The 22371-nt window shown below is 36.0% G+C and overlaps 1 long non-coding RNA gene across 4 annotated transcripts in view; it reads left to right on the top strand.

Moving 5' to 3' along the window:
* The first annotated feature begins 6529 nt into the window (after positions 1-6529).
* LOC107311446 overlaps positions 6530-22371 on the top strand; it is a 51407-nt gene continuing 35565 nt past the window's right edge. For 3 of the 4 annotated variants that reach the window (XR_004306783.1, XR_004306777.1, XR_004306776.1), the window contains exon 1: positions 13110-13186. This is a non-coding gene — a long non-coding RNA (uncharacterized LOC107311446). Of the gene's footprint in view, positions 7012-13109; positions 13187-22371 lie in introns of those variants that run through there. The other variant, XR_004306778.1, reaches the window with a different exon arrangement.

Raw genomic sequence — 22371 nt, 5'->3', positions numbered from 1 at the left:
TTCAGCTTGTCTAACCATCCCCTGTTAATTCTGCTCTGACAGTAAAGAAGGAACAGGTTATTGGCACATGGAATAAAGAAAACTGAATAAGAATCACCTTTCTAGAGATCCAAATACCCCTGCACTCCATCCTTAACCCTGACATCTGCTACTGGCTTGGCAACACTAGGAAGACATAAACCAAGCCCGTGTACATCTTGTCACAGCAGGTGGCATAGAGAGCTGAAAGAAAAAATAACAGTTTTTCCTTTTTTGTACTAATGCTTTTAGCAGAATTAATCTCTGGAGCTCTATCAGGAGCCCACACACACAGACAGAGCTGACATGCTGACAGGGACATTGATTAGAGTCTAATTGTGTCCATTTTACTGGAAAATTGCTAAATTCTTTAATAATTATGAAGAGAAAAAAAAAAATCTCAACCTATCTATCTTCTCTCTTCTTTTGAAGAGATGGAAAATAGTCTATGAGTACACTGGAAAGAGCAGCAGCAACCATTGTAATGGATTGCCATTTATCCCAATGCCTGGAGCTGCTTTGCTGAACGTGCTTATGTACACTGTGGATCCCAGGTGTGTTTTTTGGGTGAGATACAGGAATAATTGCTGCAGTTATAACATTCTCAAGTTACCTTGGATTTATTTAGAAGTTTCCATGTAGCAAAACACTGGAAAAGTGGCATGGTTCATGGTGACATTGAGTCTGGAATGTGCCATTCCACCTTTTAAAAGTTTTTATTCTCTAGAATAGAACATGCTGTGGTAGCTGACTCATTTTATTTTAAGATATAGTCAAAAAAAAAAAAAAAAAAAAAGTTCAAATATACTATGTATTAATGTTAATTAATTCAATATGTTTCAATTTAGGCATTTGTTTAGATGTACTAGGAGCAATATGCATGGTGTAATTTATCATTGATTAATATGTACTCAATTAAAAAAAAAAAAAAACAAATCTACAAATAATGATATGCACTTGGAAAAGTCCTTATTTCTTGTATCCAGACACTTCCAACCAAATAAAAGTATTTAACTTAATTATTGTGTAACTCTAATTAAAGCATTTATTTTTTCTTGCATATTCTTTGTAAGACATTAATAAAATATGGCACAGAAACATGGCATCAGGAAACTGCTATGTAAAAATATCAAATAATCATACAACTAGGTATGTGTTTAAATCATAGATCCTGATCCAGTTACCACTACTGGTAATTAGAGTGATTAGATCACTTGATCTAACATTTGGGTTTTTTTAGGTGTTTTTTTGTTTTGTTTTCCAAACTAAAGTCAATATGACTAGCAGAGTGTATCATAGTACTGCTAGATTTAGAATTATATTTTGGCTGTCCCAAGGCTCTTTGATGGTTGAAGTCAGGCTACCATGCAGACTAACCACCTGGAAATTTGGAACACCTAAGTGTGGGTGTCACAGACACAAAAACAGACAGGGGATGACTAAATTATTCACTGCAGTGACTCCTTAGAAACCATTTCAGAAAGTGATGCATTGTTGTAAGCATGCTATTAATCAGTATGATGTGAATGTGTAGAAAACATTCTCAAAAAAAATCTGATAATTGATAGCTATTCCCATTCATTTCTAAGAGGACCATTGACTTCTGTACCATGAAAAAAATACAGATAGAGAAGTGTGATAGACAGTGTGAAGACTGCATTTGGAGCTTACCTGGCTGATTTTACCAAAGCATAATTTTACTCCATAATTCACACTGCAGAATTTGAAAGCTCAAATTTGGAGATCTATGTGGGAAAAACAGTCTTGTGGACACTGTGTCTGAGACAAATCAGCACTGTAAGTAAAATATTCCACAGGCAGCATAATAGTTGACAGTCATACAATAAGATCCACCTGTTGCACTTGCACCTAATTAGGTTGGTCATCTATTTTGCCCAATCCCTGGAAGTGTTCAAGATAAGGCTGTATGGGACTCTGGGCAATCTGGTCTAGTACCAGATCTGGAATATCTGGAGGTTGGTGGCCCTGCTGTGGCAGTGGGGTTGGAACTTGATTGTCCTTAGGATCCCTTCCAACCCAAGCCATTCTATGATCTAGCCACTTGTAAAATCTCCTCTTTTCTCTATCATATCTACATTTCCTGCCTTATTGAAAAAGACTTATTTTCCATAATAGGGTGCTGGAGTCATGACAAATTAAGGACACAAACATAAATACAGTTGTATCTTCTGCTATACAAACTTAAAAAAATCAGTCCGGCTTTCAGAGCAAGAACCTTTAATAAGATTCTCTGTGCACAAATGTTTATCAAATTTTCCAGCTTCTCTCTCTACCTCCAGGGTTACCTTTATATATTGTGATATCTGCTTAAAATATTGGGATATTATTCTCGCTAAAGAACTGCATAGGAAACTGGTACAGCCTGAACTATGATTAATCAGCTGAGGCAAGTGTCAGGTCAGCTGTGGGAGCACAGGTGAAGGTAATTCAGCTGTGTTCCCGGAAGTGATGGAGCTTGACTCTGCCTCTCCTAGACTTCATTTAAGGGCTGACCACCACTAAGGCAGTGTCTCTTTGAGATTGCTTCTCTATGGAGGCTGGATAGCTAGCCTCAGCATTTTTCAGCCAGGCTAAAGGCATCTATTTTGGTGAGTTTTTCCTTTATATAACCTTTTGGGTATCTATCATCATCCTTCTTGTGTTATTACCATGTTTTGTATTATTCTACCTTTCAAGAACTCACTGAAGCTTGTGCCTTCTGTCATACAGATTAAAAAACATCCACACAACTTCAATTGGCTGTTTGGTTTCATCTTCTGCTTCAACATCACCATTTGAGAGGAAGAAAAATAAAGTTTTGCATAATTCCATGAAACCACAAAAAAAGAAAAAAAAATGTATTTCACAATGTATTTGTACCACTGTTCTTCTCTGCAGGTAAAAAATTACCACCTTCACTACAAGTGCTAAGAATTATGCCTTTGTTTGGACAGCCATTACATGTAAGGCTGTGACTCAGAGACATTCCAAAACTAGCAGCACATAAGAATGAGTTCTGTGAAGTCTTCCAGACATAAACACTTTTTTGTTGTTGTCACTGCTAAGAAAAAAACTGTTAAGAAATTATATTTTCCAAAAATATTGGTAAGTATAGAGTTGAAATTCCCCTGAATTTTGAAGAAAAAAATGGTAAAAATGAATAACAGTCATAATTCCTGGACATTTGGGGAATTATTATTTTCAGATATTCTTAAAAATGCTAAACTCAATACAAGCAGTAGGGAAGAACAAGCAGCCCTTAAGTGCTATGTATATAAAAGCAAACAAACAAAAAAAAAGAAAGGTTTTAAAACAAAGAGCTGACTGCAGTTTAGTAGATACAAGACCCTCAGATTTAAATAAGGAACAGAAACTCAAGGGCAGGAGCTCACTGTAAAAGAGAACACTTCAGTGAATAATTTGAATGAGCTATTCCTGAAGGGGCTATAAAAGTAACTGAAAACACAGGCATATTCAATTTGCTTCCGAAGGGAGGGAAAAAAAAAAAAAAAAAAAAAAAAAAAACAACAACAGAAACTGATTATCTACTGAAATATTCATTGGGGTCCATACATTATAAAAGCTTAACATCAGCTGCTTCCGAGGCAGAATTCTTTGGGGTTGTTACCTTAAAACTCAGCTGCAAAAGTTGCCAACATAACCCTGAACAACTGCTGGAGGAAATAATTGATTTTATAACTTTGTTTGCTCTTTCTTATTTATTTTTTTTCAAATACTATTCTTTCACAGTGTTTTCTTCTTTCTAAGCCCAGAATGGTTACCTTATTATTTGATAAGGATAAAACTTGCTGTTCACTTTTTAAGCGTGGCTATTACTTAAAATGAACTCATGTATAATAGAATCTCCTTTTTTCTCTTTCAGAGCCAACACATACAAAGAAGCCTCAGCTACCGAAAAGAATTTCAAGAGTCCAAAGAGCTGTGGTGATTTTGGTCAGTACAAGTACAACTGTGTCAATCTCATGAAAAGCAAAAAATTGCCCTGTTGAAGTATTCTCTGATGCAGCCCTGAATAGGGCCACACCATGGAAAAAGAAGGGCTATAAGTAAGCCTGTTAAATTTTGTTAGTGTCTGTCCAAAAACCTGGATGATTGCTTTAAGAAAACACCCAAAGTCTGACATGTTTCTGAGCCAGATTCCTTGTGCTGTTTTTTTTTTCTTGTTTTTTCCTCCACCAAATAAATATTTTACATTTATTACACTGATGAAGATTTTCTCTATTTACATTTTACAAAATAAGCATCCATTAATACCAATAATTAAAACATTTGCCTATCTTATTTCAAAGTAAAGTTTTCTTTGGCTTAAATTGTTCCTGTTTCTGCTTTATGCCCTGTATGGTACCGTTTGTCCTTTTGATAAGGCTGAGGTAATGTTGAACGCTCTCTAAAATGAGTTATCTTCATTTGAATTCACTGAAATCAAAACAATAAATGCCTTTCATCATGAAGCCATTAATTACTAATTCAAAGGAGTCTAACGCAAAAGTGCACACCACCTCCTAGCAATTAAAATAATAGGTTTTCCATTAAGATAGATTTTTGCCAATTTATGTATTTACTCAGAAAATTTCCTACAGTTTGCAAATAGAGAATGCATTGCACTCCTGCAGTGCTTTCGAGAACAAATATAGATAAAGCGTTGACATTCAGTTTAAAGTGAAAGGCTTGGCAGGCTGGGAAACTTGCTGCTGGAGATTATAAATGGCTGTGACTGGCATTCTAAATTCATTATGATATTTACCAGTTTAATTTCTGCATCTTATGGTTTGACTATAGCTGCACATTGTACCATTAAATATACCAAAAGCATATACAAGCTGTTCAAGCAATAGGCTGGAGTGTTGTACAAGGCTTTCATCTGTAAATCTAGGTAGCTCACTTCATCAAAATACAAAGTCTGCTTCCCTTTCCATCTTTTCAAAAGTATGCTGTAATTTGCCATCATATAATTTGTCTGGAAAATTAAAGTCAAAAAACCTCAGTTTGATGCTTGTCTAAATGGTAGCTGTGGCTGTCTCAGTAGGGTGCTGTGCATGCTGGGGAAAATATATGTGTATGTATTTTTAGATTTTTTTTATTTTTTTTTTCTTGTATGAATATAGTCTCTTTTTGGCTGCAACAGTCAAAACTTAAAAGTTAGTGAATGCCATTTTAAATTATGTAATATGAAAAATAATTGTGGCATCTTGTACACAGTGATGTGTTAAATGCAAGTTTGTTGTGGCTGCCTCTATTATCTATGAGATATACCAGCTTATATGAGCTTCTAAAATCTCCCTTGAGTGAGGCAAAGCTACTGGATGCAGATTTAGCATATCACACACCTAAACCATCCATAGAATTATAGGAAAATAAAAAACAACTGAGTTTGAAGGCATCCACAAGGATCATCCAGTCTGGCTCCCACCTCTATACGGGAACACCCAGAAACAAAACCAGATTTCCAAAAGTGTTGTCCAGTCACTTTATTCAATGTCCTGAGGAGCCTGTGCAAGCTCCTGACCCTGCTCCCCTCCCCCTACTACTACTTCTTACTACTAGAAACTACGCTCTTCAGTAGTTTCCTGTCCTTATATTGTGTCACCCAAATTTGCACCCAGTGCTCAAGGTGGGTCTGCACAGTACAGAACTGAGTGGGACAACCTCAACAGTTGGTAGTGTTGGGTCTGATACACACAGGACATGGTTTGCCCCTCTGGCTACCAGGACACACTGCTGGCTCATATTAAACTTATGGTCAACCAGAACCCTCAGATCCTTTTCACACAAGTGTTTTCCAGCCTGTATATTTATTATGTGCTGCTCCATCCCAAGGGGCAGAATATCACAATTAAAAAGAGACAGAAATGTTTTGCTGGTTGTTTTGTTCTTTTTGTTGTTGTTTTGTTTTTAGGTGAATTTCTGTATTTGCAGCATAATAACCCTAAAGAAGGTAAGTGCTAATATGAAGTCATAGCTAAAGACTGGGGCAAAGAACAGTTTCCCTCTGACAATCCACACACTGTCATGAGTAGAGTGCCTACAGACTCACTGTGATCAGAGAAGGGATCTAGTCTGGATCTCTTCCTTCTTATGTGCCTGGCCCAGGACATAACCTCACTGCAGCAAAAGAGAAGAGACTATACTAAGAAAATAAATGCAGGTTGAGAACAGTTCATATGTTATTTGGGACAAATAACCCCACAAATCACAACTGTCCAGCCTACATTCTCTTCTTTTACAGATCTATTGCTCTAATGAGTCCTATTAATATAAGGCTTTGCAGCCTAATTAATTTTCCTCCAGGACACAAGCAGGATAATATTGGGAGCAGAAACCTCATTGTTCCCTTTGCACTTTACAATTCTTAGATACCTAGTTGATGGGATTTTAATGAGAAGAAATAATCCTTGTCTTTCAAAATGCTATAGGATATACACATATAGGTTTTTGGGTTTTCTTTAATGACTTTTTATTTATTTATCTATTTAAGACAGATGATGTTTATTTCTCCTCCTTAAGATGTTAATGAGATGCTGACAAGTATTTGGTATTTTTAGCACAATTAACTCTAGGGCTATGTTTGCTCTTTTCAAGCTATTTTTCAATGTGCTTTATTTCTTAAGTAGCTCATGATATAATTAGGAATAGTTATACAGTTCAGGCAAAAACCACAGAAACAACAAAACCCAGCCCTTCTGGATTCTACTGAAAGAAAAAAAAAAAAAGGGGGGGAAAAAAAAAAAAAGAGAAGATTTTTGAGGAAGGTTTTAATAAATGTTATACAGATTACATCTAGGCAATTAAAGTCGAACCCATCCTGGTGTATGATATTAAGGATTCTGTTTTGAAAAATGAGCTTTTCTCTACTTATTCCTTGAAGTTAACAGCCACTCAGTGAAAACAAAAGCTCGTGCTGAAGACTGGAGAAGATAGAGGATGGAGTAACCTATCCAGAAAGAAGAACTGCAGAAACTTGCTGTTTTCAAGGTTAGCAAATGGTAAATAAATACATTATTTGGGAATAGTGAAATGTAGTTGGAGTCGGTTTATATTTAATTTCAGCAATGGATAAGAAATGGGAGGCAGGGTGGGGGAATGACTGTGTATTTGATTCTGGAAATAATATTTGCTTAGAAGAGACTGCAAGAGGCTGGGAATCACTGCCCTTGTTCTGCTGCTGGTTATCTCTGGAATGTGTTGGGTCACCTGTGATGTTGTCATGGTTTTATGGCAGATGATGTCCATTCTTCTTCATGGCAAACCTTTTACCTAGCTGTCCTTTTTACATCTTAATAAATGCTTTCAGTCCTGACCAGGTGTCCAACTCCCTGCATCTTGTATAACTTGGGCTCATTCTGAATAATTCAGGGGACCATATCTTAAGAAAACAAATAGTCATCTAGCTCTGTATAACTGCAGAGCAACTGGCACAGAAAGCAGCTGAACTTAAGCCTCAGTTAAAATGTTGCAGCTTTCTCTAGCAATGAAGACGGTAAATTCAACTGCAATTCAGAAATATTGTTATCAAAGGCATTTCAAAGCCCTCTAGTCATAATTAAAAACTCAAAAGTATGTTTTCTCAAAAACACATGAAAAAGAGGATATTTACCTCTTCACATGGCTTTCTTCCATATCATTGGTTAGTACAGAAAGGATTCAAACAGTACATACAAATCTGCACCTGCACTTAATCAAAACAAACTACTTCTCAGCAGCCTGCTTATCAGGCAATGAGGAAATTGCTTATGTATGTTCACAAATATAGTGAAAAAAAATTAAATCATTAAGCCAGCCTGACTGGAGCATGCAGCAATAACCTCCATTCTTTTAGACCCTCATGATAACTACTAGTAAGAATCATATTATATATAAAAAATAAATCAGCAAGAATAATAACATGGTACGGGAAAATAGAGGAATTATAAACTTACTTCCCTCTTCATATGCATGTGTGCTCATTTTATGTTTGCATATTAACTCATCTGGTATCACACTGCTGTGAATAAAATGTTCTGTGACAAGTATGTTCAAAAAAAAAATTAACTAAACTATGATGGAAAACTTTCCTGGATAATGTATGAAGCTGTGATTTTAGGTACATTAACTTTCTCAAATAGATATTTTCATTCTAATTCTAACATAAAATTCCTATTTTGATTGTTATTTTTCGTTTGTGAAAGCTTTGGCAAAGCTATATCTGAGTATTTATTGATTCTTGTAAAAACATTACACAGTGCAGACATATTTCTGTGCATCTATTTTTTTAAAGTTTGTTTTTTCTTATCACATTCAAGATCAGTTCTTTAAAGTTAGATACAGGCATGCTGGTGCAGAGATACATGGAAAAACTGTTAAAAGTATCGACGCAATTATTTTTGATATGGGTGTTCATGAAATATATAACTACATCAGAATAAAAACTTACAGGCACGTGGTTATATGTGCTTACTAAGTCATATATCTTTAATTTTGTTAAATGTTCTTAATTTTTGTGTGTCATGATCAAAGGATGAGATTTTGAACTAAACTGTGTCAAACTAACAGATGTCAGGTGCTCTGAAGTAAATTGATAATCTTGCTCTGTCTTCACTGAGTCTTGGTATGAACAGATCCTCAGAGACTATATGAGTAATCATATCTAATCTCTAGACAATACTGTACAACTTTAAATTACTTCTTGAGCCAGATGGATAGATGTGCTGTTAGTACTTGTGTAAGGCTACTGAAATTTAGGGGAAAAAAATAAATTAATTAAATTTGATTATGAACATTTATTTGCATTACCTTAACAATCTGCTGGCAATAAAGATTTTGGAATTTTGAGGAACTGAGAAAACATTTCCTCAAAAAAGAATATACAACATTATGCCATAGCTAAGAAAGATTCATCTTCCTGACTTTAAATTTCTATCTTAATTGTGTTCATTACTAAATAGCAGTAATGCCTGGAAAAGTGTTATTGCTCTGCAGACTGAATGACACCCACCATTAATGTATTGGCTGATGTTTTCTTTCCTGCCATTTAAAGTAGTTCTCTGTCCCTGAAACTGATTAAATAAGTGGTTATGATATTTATCAAATGATACAAAAATCAATTGGATGTCAAATAAATTATTCCCTGTTGATATATTTTACTGTTCAGAGCACTCCAGTCATAGCTGAAGTTCTTCATGGAGTGTTTATCATTAATTACTTCCTACAGGCATAGAAAAGCATAATATCTCCTTTCTCTTGCTCAGCGTACTGCATACATTCTCACACACAGGCATATACACACTATGATTTTTTTTTACTTTATATAAATATATTTAAGTTCTGAGAAATGGAAAAGATATTCAGTGTTTCTCAGCAGATGGTACTTCATGGTGGGAGTTGCTTAATAGCAGAAAAAGAAAAAAAGGCCATTTTAGCATTGCAGTAAAAATTGTTGAAATGCTAAAATAGGGTCTTAAAAATGGTTGCCTTGGTAAAGACAAGACATCTGGTATCTCTAGCCTAATAATTTTAAAGCAAAGTTCCATATAAAAGAAACAAATTGTGAGACAGCATCATGCTTGCTTTCATTCTATTTGCTCCAAAATAAATTAAGTGGCTTGAGATGTAACATATCCCTGTGATCATGTGCCTCTTTGCCACAGAGGAAACACTTATATATGAAATAAGTCCTCAGTGACAGAAAAACATCCCCCAGACTTAAATCACTGATTAAAAGGAAACAACCCACCCACAGCCATTCATCACTTATCTTGGACAGCATTTCTTAAGCAGCATAGGCATCTGTCTGTGCTCCAGAACTTACGCCTAAGGGCGTAAGTCTTGGAGGCAGGAATCCTCCTGAGGGCAGGACTTCACCATAAGGCTAGAAAGGACATCTTCAGCCTCACCAGTGCTGAGAAGATCATATTTTATATATCTGTGGCAGGATTTTTACGTATGCCATTCTCCTATCATATGTCCAGAGACACAAGGCAGGGGGTAGGAAGCACCCCTTACAAATAAGATGGAATAGTAAAAGGGCTTTCTCCTTCCTTATCTCAGTGGTGTTCAGACATATGGAAATCTGTATGTCTTTCATACAGGAAATTTGTATAAATCTTCTCACCTGTTAGGAGGTTACTTAACCGCTGCGTTTAAGTGATCCTAGAATTTAGCTTTTGGAACATTTTGGAGATAATTTTCTTTGTGGGAACCCTTAAATGTTCCTTAAATGTGGAAGAACTCTGTACAACTTACTATCAAAATCTGTTTCACCAAAGAGACCTGGTTTTAATTCTTGCTGTTGTTGGTAGCATTTAGTTATCTTGTGTTGTGTGAAACATCTTCAGTGAAACTTTTCTGAACTTTTTTTCTGAACTGAAAGCTGAAACTCTACTGTGCAGCTCTCAGAGTTCCATGGAGCCCTCATGGACTTGAAAAGTAGAATACATATTGAATGTGAGCACCTTACTCAGTCAGCAAGCTTGTGAACCCACAACAAAAGGAGAGTTCCCTTCTCATTATATTTGCTGTAGCCACACATAAGCTGCTCCATGTAGTAGCACCCCGTTTATACAACAATCACACCTATGTTTTATAGTACCAATTTCACCCTATAGCACCACATTACACAATGGACATTGAAAGTTAAATGAAAGTTTATGAGGAAAAGGCATGAAAGATTAATATTGATGTGCTATATCAATGTTTTAAATCTGAATCTAACTCCTCTTGAATTTGTTTTATTCAGTTACATGCTTTGTAGAAGAACTTTGACAAATTTATTGCTTTTTTTGTCTAATTTCATTTTCTTGGAAAGAATGTTTGGATAAGGTGTTTCACTTAAAAAAGTGACTCAGCCAGATCCTTCAAATGCAAAACAGCTGAAAGTCACAATTCACCATGACATATTTATAACAGGAAACATCAATAGCACCATTAATTTGAATTAGGTATAAATCATATGAAAGAAATGTGAGGAATAAAGATGTGCAATTTTTACGGATAAGCTTTATTTGTGATTTTCAATGTATTTGGTAATTTATAGGCCTAATAAAAAAACCAAAAAGGTTTAGAAAATATTAATTAATCCCACTCGTACATCTTGAAAAATACTGATCATAATTGTTCTAGATGGATTTGATATTTTTCATCATTTCTTTGTTTAAAGGTAAACATTTACATTGCTCTTTTCCATTGGAATGTTCTTATCTGAATAATTTGGATGTCTAGCAAATATTGTGGTGTTAATTTCTGCAAATATGGTAAAGAAGATGAAGTATTCTGAAAAGCAAATAGAAGCATGATGGATTAATAGATTGTGTTTCTTAATGCACAGTAAACATTCATTTTGCAATCTCATGTGCTTTTTCTTTGCCTTCTTAAGGAAATTACTGTGAACGTGTGTATATTCATACAACTACCTACAACCTTCTATTATGTATGCTGTGGTGATCTTATAATAAAAATAAACATAATTATGCATTCAAATCAGTTGAATCATTTTTTAAATGCTACCTAAACATTTTATGGAAACTAAGTTTGACATTAAGTATTGTATTTTCTTGTTTTAATCTTGTTTTGACATTCACTTCAGTGACACAAGACATTCTCTTGCAGGGCAAGGTCATATGCAAAACCTAACCTAAATAACTGCAGGTGATTGCTTTGGAAAGAAGAAGAAGTTCAATCTTGTTAAAAATAATGAAAGCATTTTGTAGGGATTTCATTAATAATCATTGTCAAAATACTTGCTCACTTTCTGCCAGTAGAATGATCCTTTCCTCTTCTATTTTCAAGCAAGAGAAGAAACATTTTTTTTCTAAATTCACTCTACTAACACTTTTCTGTGTACTAGCTAGATTAGCTTTACTGGAAAGCCTCCTACATTAGAGCTACACACACAGGTTTCACCATAAAATGTGGACCCAGGCCTGGGAAAAAGACTATGTGTTTTGTCAGAGTAAAGTGTCTGTGCTGCTGTTTCTATGAAGTATGCTGAAAAGAGATTAGCTATACATATGGTTTTTCAGAGAAAGTTATTAAGATTATTTCATCTTGTGGGCATACACTCTTTGCATATTAGTGAAGATTTATCAGCCTGGAGAAGAGAAGGCTCCAAGGTGACCTGATAGTGACTTTTCAGTATCTAAAAGGGGAGCTACAAGAAAGAAGGGGACAGACTCTTTAGAGGAGTCCATGATGATAGAGCAAGGGGAAGTGGTTTCAAACTTAAAGAGGGTAGATTTAGGTTGGATATAAGGAAAAAGTATTTTACAGTCAGCGTGTTGAGGCACTGGAACAGGTTGCCCAGAGAGGTGGTGGTGCCCATTTGAGGCCAGACTGGAGGGGGCTCTGAACAACCTGATCTGTCTGTAGGTGTCCCTGTTCTTTGCAGGGCAGTTGGACCAGATGGTATTTAGAGGTCTCTTCCAGCTCTAAGGATTCTGTGATTCTATGATTTATCTGAAATTCTAATCTATTTAGAATGTCACAAAAAGATTTACCTTTTACAGTTACAGATTCCTTACAGCTATGTGTCCTATATATATATATAACATATATATATATATATATATATTTGTATATATTTATATATATATAAAAAGGAGGACAGAAAGCACCTGCAAAGAGGTGTTAAGATGGTTCAACAGTAACTTTTGAAGTACAACATAAAACTCACAGTATATTCTGTAAGACTGTTCTTGATACTTTTTTTTTTCTTTTTAAAGAAATAATTTTTCATCACAAACTTTACTGCCAAACACATCTCAAATATTTTCTAATTGACAACAGCTTTACACACAAACACAAAGGTGAACAGCAACCTGGCATGTTAAAATAGAATGAGTGTAAAGCATCCTGCAAGTAGGTGGAAGTGCACCCCCTTTCTCCACTGTTTGATTGCACTGCACATTATTGCAGCTCAATAGGTAGCCCAAACCTGTCTTTAATCACAAAACAAAGTGAGAACTTTAGCAACTTAGCAACCTTAAAAAGTGACTCCAACTTTTATTCTAAATCCAGCATTTTGCAAAATTTTGGCTACAACATTCACTCTGCCTCTGCAAGAGATATTTATTGCTTACTTCTCTCTTCTACCCCCCTCCAGTGTTTCTAGCTGTTGGACTGAAACAGTCAGAGAGCAAGAAATGACAGGAAGACAATTTCATTCCTGAGCTCTTGGGTAAGCCACTTGTTTTCTTGATGAGAAGGTCTCAGTGACAGTTGCCTAGTGCTCACTGGTGAATAGGAATCATGTTCCTATGGACTGCTGCACCCACCATACAAACTGCATGATAGCTACAAAACCTTATTGCTCCAACACCACTTAAGGGGCTCTGAATGTGACTTTACTATCTTTCCATCATTCTTCTCCATAGAACCAAAATTTTTCACCTGTGTTGTTTCTAAGGTATCTTAACTGTCACTTGAAAGTACATTTAACACCTTTCAGTCTCACTGGAATGTTTTCATCTCATGCAGAAGAAAGATGATCTCAAGTCAGTTGAGCTACCAGAGTGAGGTTTGCATAGCAAGGCTGGCATTGTTCTGGAAGTACGTGTAGATGTTTTCCATTAAGCCAGAGCTTTAACACCAAGCTGCAGTGCACATGCTAATAGAAACATGTTCTCATTTTACACAGCTTCTGAACAGATCTGAGAGACTGTTTAAAGAACTTTATGCATGAGTGACTGGGAGATCCCAAATTCCTAGTCAGCCATCAAACCCTTCTGAAGTGACCTAACAAACTGGCTTATCTTTGCAGCTATGACTCTCACAAGACAAATCATTCAGCTTTCATTAATAAAACACTTCAAAGTTAACATCAAAGAGGTATGCTGTGATTGGGTCACAATTTTAATGTACCTCTTGGTAGACTGCAAAAAAATTAAAACCTATCTAAAGGAAAAACAGAATGAGACTTCACAGATACTCATAACATGAACATATATAGTAGCTGTACCACATAATATCTTTTGGTATCCCTTATTGCAGGATCCTGGAGACCCTTTATATTGCATATTGTATTAAATATGCATGAACACTTGTGCATGAGGATAGACAGAGTCAGTTAGGGGTAACTGACCCATTTAATGTTTGGAAATCCCAGGTGTGAGTCCTCAACCTGAGTCAGGAAGAATGCCTTTAAGGCTGGATTACAGCCATTCTCTGTGGAAAGATTCATCAGCTAGCCAGCTGGTTCATAGTACAGTTAAATTTCAGGAGTCCCAATTATATGTTTGCACTGTGACTAATTTGGTGGCACAATAAAAAATGTATTAAAGTGAATACACTCCCTGGACTTATTTTAAAGTGTCCTCGAGTTGGCCTAAACTGCATAGAAATAATCCCAAATGCGGTTCTGGCAAGAAGACAGTTATTTCTAGATGGATCACTCACACCATTTTAATTTCTCTAGTTAATCTCATTCCTGCTAAAATAGTATGCTGTGGTTATATACAAGAGATCAATATGCCATTTAATAGCTGAAGAGTGGAAAGATACCTCAGAATATATGTCAGGTTTGAAGTTCATTAAAGTATAGAAAATGCAAATACCTTTCTCTGATTTACTCATATAAATAAACAAATAAAAAGAAAAGGAAGAGGTTTCATGAGGTAAATAAATCATAGAACCACTTGAGACAGAAGGGACCTTTAACAGTCATCTAGTCCAACTCCTCCTGTAATAAGTGGAGATACTTGCAGACAAATCAGGCTGCTAAGAACCTTGAATGTCTTCAGGGACAGGGCACTCACCACCTCTGTGGACAATCTGTTCCAGTGCCTCACTACCCTCACGGTAAAAAACTTCTTCCTTACATCCATTCTTAATTTCCCCTCTTTTAGATTGAAACCATTTTCCCTTGTCTTATCATTACAGGCCATGCTAAAGAGTCTGTCCCCTTCTTTCTAATAAGCCTCCTTTAGATACTGAAAGGCCATTAACATCTTCCCACAGACTTCTCCATAAAAATATTAAAAATTACTTAGGAACCCATATATGCTCTGATTTAGATATTTTTATAGTATATCCAGAAAAGTGTACATTAATAAAAACACTGTGAAGAACATTCATTTCGTGTAGCATTTTAAAGTTCCTATAATCTCATCTTTCTCCTTAACTGCAACAGTTACAGCTACTCTTCATCTTCTTGATGCCTGAAGAAAGCTGTTACTCACAAAGTAATTTTGTTGGTTACCAGTTTCATTAACTTAAATGTTTAGGTTAATTAAGTAATCTTCTAAGCAGTCATTCATTATAAATGGCAGATGTGAGGGGTGACAGGAAGAATGTTTATGCCTTAGTTACATCTCTTCACTAATCCTGAGGATCTGTTTGCAAAGAAAGAAAAATAAGACTTTTAACATTTCCATTTTATTTTAATTGGGTATGAAGCTCAATTGTATGCTTTATTAATTTTAACTACAGTAATGTTTTTCTCCAGCTATTGCTAGAGTCAATAGTAGACACAGGCACCTAGAAGCTATATAACTCAGTTTAAGTTGTTGGTTTTTTGCCTGAACCTATGTGGAGGTCTCTGTGTCAGTTCTAGAAAGAGCAGAGGGGAACTGCAAAGTCTCATGTGATGAATATGCAGACAGACATAAAACATGCTAAAGGGTATTGGTCCTCAGTGCAGCCCCTTTTCTGAGAGCACCCTCGCCTTGAGTCAAATGATTAAATGGCTTTATTGCAGCCAGTGACAAGACATACATGAGAGTTCTTTCAGCTTGTTGAGAGCATGATAGATGAGAGGAAGAAATAAGCTCGGAGCACGCAGGAAGGGATAGACAAGCCTAAGTCTAGGTGAGGTTGAATTGTCTCAAACATCCTGATTTTCAGCTCTGTACCATATGAAGATTCTTCATGCTTCTGATCTCTATTTTTTTCTTTTTTTTTTTTTTTCCCTCACAGTAGAGATTGAGGTATTTTTGTACTTGGGATGTATTTTTACTGAGTTTTTTCAGGATTATTTATTTTGATTGATTGAAAAACTGTAGAGCTCTTCAGTAGGAATGCTTGGTATTTGGCTGAGCACTTCTCATGTTTTCCTTAGAGTGACTGTTCAAAATGAGTCACATAATTCACTTGCTCACTCTTACTCTTGTAACAGGGAAATATATCACCACTTTCTGCGCTAAAATGCAATTGTGTCCAGATTATCTGAAGTGTCTGACAACCTCTCTAATATCCAATAGCCTCTTAAAGCTGGGAGTGGAACCATAATGTTGCATTTTATATTAGTGACAAAGTGAAATATTTTAATTGTTTTAGTGTTAGTCTAACAGAAATTTAAGTCACAGGTAAAATGTTGTAAAGAATGCAAAGTAACTGTAGTCTGAAGCAGAGGGGTAGGTCGGCAGGTCTTGATAGACTTGGCAGATTAGGAAAGTATGGACATCTAAGATGGGCCTGCTTTTTCTGACTTGTGCTGTTTTGGCTATGATGGTAAAATAAGCAAAAACAGCTTGAAGAGTGAACTCTTATTAAACCATTTACTATGGATAAGCTTGTCAATGTATAAGAATAATTATTTTGGGGCTTGAAATAAAGGAACAAGCATCAAGAAAAGTATGACCAGCATACTGAGGGAGGTGATTCTGCCCTTCTGCTCTACTCTTGTGAGATCCCACCTGGAGGACTGCTTCCAGTTCTGGGTCCCCAGCACAAGAAGGACATGGAATTGTTGGAGCAAGTCCAGAGAAGGACCATGAAGGTGATCAGAGGGCTGGAGCACCTCCCCTATGGGGACAGGCTGACAGTGAAGGGGCTCTTCCATCTGGAGAAGAGAAGGCTCCAGAACAACCATATAGAGGCCTTCCAGTACCTGAAGGGACGCTACATGAAAGCTGTGGAGACACTTTTTATAAAGGCATGTAGTGGCAGGATGAGAGGAAATGGTATTAAACTGGAAGAGGGTGGAATTAGGCTAGATAATAAGAAGAAGTTCTTTACTGTGAGTGTGGTGAGACACTGGAACAGGTTGCCCAGAGAGCTGTCCCCCCTTCCTGGAAGCATACAGTGCAAGGCTGGATGGGGCCTTCCCAATCTAGAGGGAGGTGTTCCTGCCTACAGCAGGGGGTTGGAACTACATGATCTTAAATGTCCTTTCCAACCCAAACCATTCTATGATATGATTCTGTTAAATTGTTCTCAGTTGGAGGACAACCTACTCTGCCACTGTGACAGTTACTTGGGTGTACAGATTCCTTCCCAGGCAGTAGAAGTGGCACCCCTGAGCCTTATCCTCAGTAACCAGGTCTTGTATCACACAGGTTAGAGAAAATGATTTCAACCATCTGTAAGTCCTTCTGTGTCTATGACATCAATGGATTTGTGGGATGAAGTGTCCTTTGACAAGTTTTGATTTATCACTGAGCAAAACAGTGATTTAAAAAATACATTTGCAGGTAAGTCAAATAGGAAAATATGTTTTAATATGAACCAAAATGAGTTTGCTCCCAGTTTTGTAGAAAGATGCCAAGCAAACAAAAAATAAAATAAAATAAAATAAAATAAAATAAAATAAAATAAAATAAAATAAAATAAAATAAAATAAAATAACTTTGGGTCAAACAAAACATGCTGATTTTTTATTTTTTTTATCATTTTTTATTATTTTTTAACTTTAGAGAAAAAAGAAAAAAAATCTGAAATACATTGAAATACAAAATGTTGACAGAAATGTCAAGCTTGCTATTTGCTTTTCTCTTTAGAGTGTGGACTATAATCTTTTAATGGAAAGTACAATAAAACAAGTTTGAACAGGAAAATAAAAATGCTTTATTAGAAGTATTCTAGCCACAGGACACACTGGCAGTACATAACATAACTTAGGTTGGCAACATCCATATACTGAATCTTTGCATTACTGTAGGGGATTCTTTGGTCCAACTTAAAAAAGTCACTTTTTGTATGAATACGAAGAGCCAGAGCTGACATGAGTGGTTTTGCATGTATTTATCAATATTTTATTAACATTGTCAACATATTAAATAAACATCTAAGCTTTGCCATCTGACTGCAGATTTTGGCATGTCTTTACTCTTGTATAAAGACAGAACCACTGGCTGCAGAATGCAAATTGCAACTCCCAGTTAATTGTGCTCCCAGTTTTGTTCACTGCTCAAATGAATGAGCCATAAATCTTAGCCATTTTCAGTGAACTATTTACACTCGATATCTTTCTGATATGCTTCATTTGTATTGAAGTATTCAGTTTCAAATACTCTTCAAGGAGTTCTTCAAGGGGGAGGTGCCCAAGAAATATTCCACACAGTACATCTCCTGCCACATGCTTTTTTCTACAGGGAAAATTTCAGCCTGTATCTTGGAGATGACTCCTTCTCTTGGGACCCTAAGAGACTTCTGCTCTAAAGGAAATTCTCATAATCCTTCTAGCTTCACTGTTTCTTACTCCTGGTCTCTGCTTGCTACTTCTGAAACATAATTAACTGTTCACTCTGCAGTCCGTCTCTGCCACCCCAACTTCATTGTCACTCTATACCTTTCCCCTTCCTGGCCCTTTGCCACCTCTTGGCCATCTGGGACTCCTGTTCATCCCAGCAACCCAAAAGAAAGTTTCCAGCCACTGCAGAAATACTTGGCTATATCTAATGTTTGAGTTTTACCTTCATTCTGGCACTAATCTGCATTTCACTCTTTCATTCGTTCAGCTGTGACTTTTCACAACATTTTCAGGAACTTTACACATTTTAGAGGAATATCTTGCCACATAAAATAGGCCAGTTGTTCAGAAATTATAGGCTGAGATTGACAGCCAGCCAGCCGGCCATTTTGGCTGAAAAAGTTTATTTCCTTAAGCATTTAGCTTTAAATCAAGATTAGAGAACCTCAAGAGATCACATAGCTCATACTACATCTGTTCTTGCTGTTATAATAAATTTATTTGGACAAGGTGAAGTTCAGCTATCTCTGCCTTTCCAAGTGCATCAATGTTCAAAAAGTTATGAACTCCAGAATGCCTGGAACATTGCCATTAACTTTCTCATTCTACATATAAAATCTGGTAATTTCTTTTTATAAATGTAGAAATCTGGCATTCTGCATTTCCCACACCAATTCAGAATGTAATGAAAGTTTAAAATGTATATTGCACCCTGGTAAATTGGACTCCACAAAGAATTTTCTTGGGAAACACTACATCAGCAAATTTACTGGTATGTTGCTTTCTCCGTGCCTTCTCAGCATACAGTCATTAGTTTGATTCCTTTGGCTGATGGGAATTTCATAAAGAAGAAGGAAAGAAAAAATACATTTTTACATAGGAACATTCTTGATAAAATTGTCCTCTGCTATATTAGCTGTGAACAACAGAACCACGTTATCTACCCATATCAAAAATTTCCACCAGGTTTCCCAGAAACAACTCCAAAAGCTCTGAGGTTTCTGTCATGCTTTCTTTCATCTTTGACTGTCCCAGCAAAAGCATCCTACATTTTCCTTTTATTTCTCCATAGATTTGCAAATTAATGTTATCAGTGTGAAAGAGTGAAGAATAAGTTCTCATTTTCCAATTTTTATCCATGCTGTATCAGGCCTAAAATTTCACTTCTATCATTTAATTCTTGTCTTAGAACAGCATAATTTGAATTGGTGTTTTTGTTTATGTATCATTATGTTTTTAAATATTATCATTCATCTATAATTTTCACTCAAAACTCTCCTAAATTTTAAGATGGGAAATGTTTCTGAAGAGAAAATCAAAGATTCCCAACTAACTTACATTGTTAAAGGTTTGAATTTCACCAAATTGATATGTATTTTGATTTTGTCAAGGAAGAATTTTCAAAATTTAACTAATTACATCTGTAAAGAAGAAAGAGAATTCATTTAAGTAATATGTTGATCTAAATTTACTTGCTAAAGTACTTATACCCCTAAGTGCATTCTAATATTTGCTGTGATTAATTATGCAGCTCCACATCTTCCAGGGGGAGAACAGGATGTGTTATGAAATTTGGAATAATTTTCAAGTGCTGGTAATTGTATGACATTAATTGTCCATGAGGAATTGCTAAGCCATGTAATTATTTTTAAATCTATTATTTTTCACTTTAATTCCTAGTAATAAAAGATTGAATGATATTGCATATTCATCCTAACAAGCTCAAACTTCAATTTAGGTAAACTTTTCATCTGTACTGACTTCAGTGGGATTTAAGCAGAATGGTAACTGCTATCTAAAACTGTCCTGCATGATTCTGAGCAATGAACAACAGCCAGAGGCAAAGACTACTCAAGTCTTCCATGCAGGAATGTAGGCAACACTGAACGCTGCTGTCCTGAAGATATGGATAAAAGTAGTCAGCCCTGGGGAAACAAGCTTACTGGGTTTGATTCTCTATGGGATGGAGCCAGAGACTGCTGCTTCTGTTTAGTCACCTGCTCTGCTTAGAGATGGCCACTTTCCTGTAGAGTGACCCAACCATCACTGATGGTAATAAAAAACACACTCTAGAGATCTGGAGCTGGTAAAGCCGGCAGTAGGCAGCCCCTGAACGGCTTTAACTTCCAGCCTCACCTAAATATCAAGCTTACCATTCCATAATGTGTGGAATGGTGAAGAAAAAAATAAAGAAAATAAAAAGAATAAGATGCAAGTGGTGGTGGTAGCTATCATTTGCTTTTGGAATGTAGGAGACTTAAACTGACTGAAAAATTAGTCAGAGCTTTGGCAGTGAGCTCAAATGGAGACAAAATTTAACATCTGAGCTTATAAACACATGCAGCCTGTTTCAGCCTTTGGGTAGAACACTGAGCAAGAGTATAGGTGAGTAAGCATTTTCTTTTTCTGTTTATTATCACTTTGGAAAAGTGATGCAGAAAGAGGTTAAAGCCTGTGATTTGATCCATGGCAGTTAACTGACAGAATAAAGATTAAAATGAGGTAACCTTTGAGTGAAACCCCTGCTTTAGCATAGGGTCACATTTGTCAATTTTCATGTTTATCATTTTTACTTTTGCTTTTTTGCTTTGTACGTGCAAATCTTGAAGTGATCCTTATTAGTGTGACTTGAGCTATTAATCTTCACTTCCACATTCTTCACATTTTTATTAATTCTTCTACAGAAATATATATTTAAATATGGAACAATTTCTAGTTCTTTGCAACTCTTAGGAAGTTTTAAAAAGTTATCTGGAATGCATTTGTCTGGAAAATATTATATTAGATATATGTCATGCTTCTCTACCCTTCAGTTTCAAGAAGTCAGTATCTGAAGTTGAAAGAACTTACTTACAATGTAAGTACCTTATGCATACTACCTCTCCCCTCAGTGGAATAGAATGAAATCTTATGAGTCTGCTAAGCCAACTTGGATTGTGTCCAAAGATGCAAACCAATCACAGTCCTTTACAGTCTTCTCCTCTTCCCTTAGTTCAGAAAAGGAATGGGGACAATATTTCTTTGCACCAGGCTACTGAGGGAAATCTTTGACCAGTAGCAGAGGCTTAGAATAAACTCATCTATAAATGTGGCTGACATTTGCTGAAAAAGTAAACAAAGATTACCATCTCATAGAGGCAGGAGATTGAGAAAGAGTTGAAATACATTTTTTTTTTCCACCAAAAACTGTTTTTCTCTTCCAGTAAGTTTTGGCAATCATGATTTTTGTGTTTAAATGTAATAACTTTTTTGGCTTTGTTTTTGTTGTTTTGGTTTGTGAACAAACAAAGCTAGCTGGACTGAAGCATTTAGAAAGATATTAGAATCTTCTGCTATTCTCATCTAAGAGGACAGAAATTTAAAATATTATCTTTATTGGCATCACATTTATTAACTTTTCATGTTCAGAGTTGGTGATTCTTAAAAATAGCTTCAGAACCCCTGATTGTTCTTGAGAAATAAATCTGCTGTATCTAGAATGTGTAAATTGAATTTCAATAATGTAAATCTCCAAGGCCAGTGCACACAACTACCAATTTTCTACATTCTCCTTGTCCATTCACAGAGTCAGAATGACTTACAGTCTAATCATCTCTCAGCAGTGGGCCAGTAATTATAGCCGTGGGGACCAGCTTCTTCTCTTTTAAGCAGAGCCATAAAAACAGAAGGAAATGGCATGAAGGAAAAATGGTACTTCTTTGTACAACTTACTCTGTTTTGGATTGAAGCCTGCTGCTGGGTAAACTTGCTATTCTTTGCTTCCCTTCCTAACCCCTCTCCCCACCAAAAAAAAAAGACTTTGTGAAGCACAGAATAGTTTCTTCTCTGCATGAGAAAGCACTAAGCATTTGAAGGATCCCACCTCAAAAGGACTTTATGATTACAGTTTCTAATTGCATTTGTAAAAAAAATCTGGAAGACCTGCTTCCCAGCTTAGCAGCCTATTTTGTAGAGAG

Source organism: Coturnix japonica, chromosome 1 (genome assembly GCF_001577835.2).
Source record: "Coturnix japonica isolate 7356 chromosome 1, Coturnix japonica 2.1, whole genome shotgun sequence".
In the NCBI taxonomy this organism is placed as follows: Eukaryota; Metazoa; Chordata; class Aves; order Galliformes; family Phasianidae; genus Coturnix; species Coturnix japonica.
The sequence above is the reverse complement of the archived record's forward strand: the minus strand, read 5'-3'. Positions and strand labels throughout refer to the sequence as shown.